A 4,983-nucleotide genomic window follows, 5' to 3' on the forward strand; every position below is an offset into this window, starting at 1 on the left:
CCCGTCTCCTCGTCTCTTTCTCTAAGTCCCCCTCTCTCCCCCGCTGTCGTTTTGAGTCCAATAAAAACGCAGCAGAATGATCACATTGTCACGCCACCGCGCCGAGCGGCCAGTAAAACATTTACCCGCACCGCCAGGCACTTATTAAGTGACGGCTGAGTAATGGAGAAATGATTGAGGAGCAATTTCTCACTCAAAGCATGATGAGAAAGATCAAGGACACCTGAGCATTAGTCAGGATGGATTGGCAAAGTGTCTTAAAAAAAGTAGCTTATCCTTGAATTCATGTTTAAAAAAAACCCTCCTGTGATATCAATCTCTGAACTAAATAACCAAGTCATCAGGTTATGACTGTAGGTGTCCCACCTCATTTGTTCTCTTGGTTAAATGATGGTTTATATAGATTTATTGTAATCTGCTCCAAGAATATACTTCATTTCAATTTAACACTTGGGACTAGATTCAAGTTGACCGTTGACTTTAGCAGGGCGAAGCGCTTAAAATGTTTCCATCAAGGACGATGAGGGTGGTGATAAATAATACCAGTAGGTGGCAAACTTCCGCCATCAAACATTCAGCTGGACCCGCCCTCAGAACTGCAATGACATCAGTGTTTTAAAGAACCCAGAAGGATGCTTATTGATTTTTCCAGATGAACTCACTTTAGTAATCTGATAAATATTTAATCTGGGGTGGCAAATTAGCATGAGCAGCTACCCGAGCCCCTTCAGGTGATGCTAAAACGCATCTTTTAGGGCTCCTGACCGGCTTTACCACCACCCAAACGGCACCAAAGTCTTTACCCCAAGTGGGAGGCGGAACACGGTCATGTGGCAGAGAGACGAGAAGCTGGACTCTGTCTGAATGGTAAAGAATGGAACATAATGGAAAGGAAATGAAGGGGATGGAGGGATAAAGATGAGAGAGAGGGGAGGACGGTAATTGATTGCCTGGTTTCTTCAACATGCGCCTGTCACCAGGCTAATTGGAGAGGCAAAGACAAAGAGGAGAAAGGTGTCAGTCACATCAGAGCTGTTCCACAAGGGCAGTTCACGTCAGGCTCTGGGAAGACCAGCCTTCCTCCTCCTCCTCCTCCCTACCAGAATGGGGAGAAGAACAGTTTTATGCAGCACGGGGAATAACTGCACGTGGAGTCACAACGTTTGGCTACTTTTAGAAACTGTTTCGCCCCCCCGACAAGATATCGGAGGCTGAAAATCGGGGATTTGATGTTTCACCTGATGCACAAGAAGGTTCACATGGATCATTTTGGATGTTTTCACGGGGCTTAATCTGGAGATAAGGATGCTTGACTAAATAGTTCACCTGTGACAGGAAAAAAAGGAGAATTCCCGGGAGACTGAAGCCGCTGCCGCTGCTGCAGACTATCAACACGATCAGCGAGGTTGCACAGGGTCAAACTCAAACTATTTGCTGATTGTCACCGGCAATTATAGCTCCAACTTTGCAGGAAAATAAGTGGCAGACAAAAGTGGAAGCTTTTGTTTTTCTGGACGACGGCTGAGGAATGTGGAACTGTCACTCTGATGCTTTCTTTCTTTGCCAGACAAAATCCACATTTAATGGCAAATATTTGAAGAAGAATCCCAGAGCAGAAGCCTTTAAACCCCGCTGTAGATTTATAGATGTATTATTTTTACCAGCTGTCACATCTGACGAAGAACATCAGATGTTTGTAACTCGCAACCCCTTGGTCACAATGTGCCCCCCCGCCCCCGACCTGGGATTGATTTTTCTGCCGCGTTTCTCCCGCTCCATCGAGCAGAAGCCGATATCGGATGGATTGGCGAGAAGATCGATGCACTGGTGGATCCAAAGACTCTCGCCGTCCCGGGGAACATTGGGAGTCCGATGGCACGCGAAGAAGATCCACGAGGCCAGAACTGGGAAGATGAATGAAGGGGAGGAACTGAGAATCTCCGTATTCCACTCAGGAATTTGGAGCTAATCCTAGGGCAGGATCTTCAATATGCTACCTGTTTGGTAATAAAGATGGATTTGACACCGAATGGGTGTCTAAAAATGAATGTTTGTGTGGGGCCAGTGGGGGAAGGGGGACCCTCCAGGCAAGCCAGCTGGCATGGAGATCCCCACTTTATCATTCCACAGAGCGTTGCGCGCGCACGGCAGGTTGTTAAAACTGACCTGGGACCAGCAGAGGCGCAACCCAGTACAAGAGGCGCATCTGTCCGGGCCAGATCGCGTCCGCTCTGGCCTGGTGGGCAGTCGAAAGAGATAAATACTGAAATAGAGAATGAAAACAAAGGTCGAAGGCTTTAAGTGGGTTGAGAGACATATGGCTGGAGTCAGCTGCTCTGTTTGGGTGTCCCCGGGCGCTTTGGGGCCCCTCGATTAAAGTACGGAGCCACCCTGAATGGAGCCCCCTCCGTTTTCCTCATGTTGGAGTGGGCTGAATGTCATCAGCTATTTATAATCATTAATGTGGCACACATGGAACATACCAACAGGCTCTTCACACACAAACAACCAAACCAGGCGGCAGCAGATTCAGTAACGGCTAGGCTAGGCTATTCTACTTGAAAGCAATCTACGGTTTGAATCCAATGCTAACTGGCTCCAACATAAGTGATATCAACGCGTGTGAGGAATCACGCAAAAATCCACAATGACGAGGATTCGTCCGTGTTCCTGATAGAACTGCGAGGAGAGTTTTTGTCCACATTGTGACCTCTGTAGTGTCCCCATGTCTCCTCCTGGTGTATTATAAAACGGATGCTGGTGTCTCGTAATGAGATAAAGACTCACCTAATGAGGATCTGGTCCAAAGATTACATAACTGTTGCATAAGAGTGAGCACTGTGTGGGGTATCATCCTTATTTGTGTTAAACTCCTGCCTGTACAGTCATTCTCCTGAGTCACCGATGGTGATTCACCGGCTCTTCCCTGCGTGGTGCCTTTTTTACCTCCCTAATTACACTGTGGGATCGTGCCTGGTGATCATTCCCGGTATAGCTTCCTCTGAAGCCCCCAGAGAGACTTTTAAAGTGCGAGGACATTACGTGTCCGGAGAAGGTCACATGACCTCCTGATGTAATCCCGTTTTTGAAGAAACCCAAAAGATGGTTCTGCACATGTACACCGGAAAGCCATTGCAAAGCCTAGGCAACATGTGGGGATGAGATAAGGAGCGGGAACTCATGGCGGAGCCGGGGTCAGGTGATTTAATCTACCTGACAGGCCTCCGCTGGGCCCTGATCAATAATGCTCCAATTCCTTTGTCAACAGGACGCGACGAATCCATTTGGAGGCAAAACACAATTTAAGGAGTACGAGGAGAATCTGAGCAGAATGAAAATGGACTCTTTTGTTCGGTTCATTTGTTAATGTTCTTCCCCGCTGGGGCCACAGGCCACAGGGCCAAGGGGCCTTTGCCTATTCAGCGCAGGGGGGGGCAGCGCCCCCCGCACCGACGCGTCAGTCAACCTTCTGAAAAGGGCACAGATTTCAGAGAACGCTAATAATCTCGGTGAGGGCCTGAAGGTGAGACGTCTCTCCGGAACCACTGGAGCAGACGTTGAAGCCCAGTCACGACACAGTCGCGGGCGCCGCTCGGCCCCGCTGGGGGGCCGTGAAACGCAGCTGATGGAGCGAAACCCAGAGAGACGTCTCACTCTCCTCATTACTGTCTCACCTGGAAGCTGGAACCGAAAAAGGAGCTTCGGCTTCTTGATACAGCGTTTGGAGCGCGTCGGCTTTTGTCAAGTGTTGGCCTTCTTTAACCCCCCCCCACAGTTGAATTTATTCTCCTCTTTCTCATTTTGTTCTTACTTAAGTGATCAGATGGTGGTATTTTCCATTTGTAGAGGTCAGGCTGCGACAGTCTGCGCTGGCGTCTATCACGGACCAAATGTTGAGGAGAAATTTTGATTTAAGCTCTAATGAAGGCGGGCTGGGAGCGGATGAGGGAGGGAGATGAAGATCCGTAGGGACGGTGGGCATCAGGGCGTAAGTCCCGCAGGTGGATCCCGCTCGCAGTCTCGGCTGACCTTCCTCATTTGGGGACGGATGGATGTATGTTTCCCTCATAGGTGAGCAAAGGTCATGCTTGTCTGAGTCGTGTGCCATTGGAGACGAGCTGTAAAATATTTCCAACCTTCAGACTTGAATCCGACGTGACCGCAGCGAACGGATCCTCGGGTTTTTCCATGCTGTCAACAGTAAAACCTCGTTTTTGACGGGGCGGCTACTCCTTGGCCTCAGCAGAGAGAACTGGAAGTGTTTGTAGTAAATATACTGTAGCTCCGCTCTGGAGGACGAGAATCGCCATCTCACCTTCTCTCCAAAATGGCGCGCAGGAGGACAACGTAGCTTTGGGCGTGTGACATTTAAATCAGCGACAACAAAAAGCGCCTGGCGGAAGTGGCGCGAAAATGGCTCCGAACTGGACTGAAGTTGTTTTGAATTCCTCACTCGACTCCAAACAGCATTTCAATCTCTAATCCCGTCACCGGCTGGTGTCACTTTCGTCCGTCCAGCTGATTGATTTTTGCCGCCGTGGGTCGATGAGGACGCCACGTGAACCCCCAGATGTCCACCAGCATCACGGATGAAGCCCAGATGTGACCGCTAGAGCATCGAAGCCATCAGTGGGTTTAAAAAACACACCTAATGGCTGGTCTGTTCCTGCCGGGTGTAAAGAAACGCTCCTGTGCATCCAGGTAATGGTGGGACAAACGTGCGGATTATTGCCCACACAGACAACATGGCAACCTTCCCCCACCAGACCGCTGCTCCAACATCTGTTAAACTTGCATGAGGAATCTTGGCTCGCGCCTCCAAACCCACATCACTCTTCTTCTGCCCTTTATTCTTTACCCCCTTCTTATTTCTGCGCCATTCTGTCTTTTATTGGACGCTGGAAGAGTGCCAGGGACGTTAGCTTGCTGACACGCTGAGGTGGGATAAGACGCAAGTGTGGGAGAACCAGCAGCTGAGGGTTC

The sequence above is a fragment of the Takifugu flavidus genome, chromosome 12 (assembly GCF_003711565.1).
Source record: "Takifugu flavidus isolate HTHZ2018 chromosome 12, ASM371156v2, whole genome shotgun sequence".
NCBI lineage: Eukaryota > Metazoa > Chordata > Actinopteri > Tetraodontiformes > Tetraodontidae > Takifugu > Takifugu flavidus.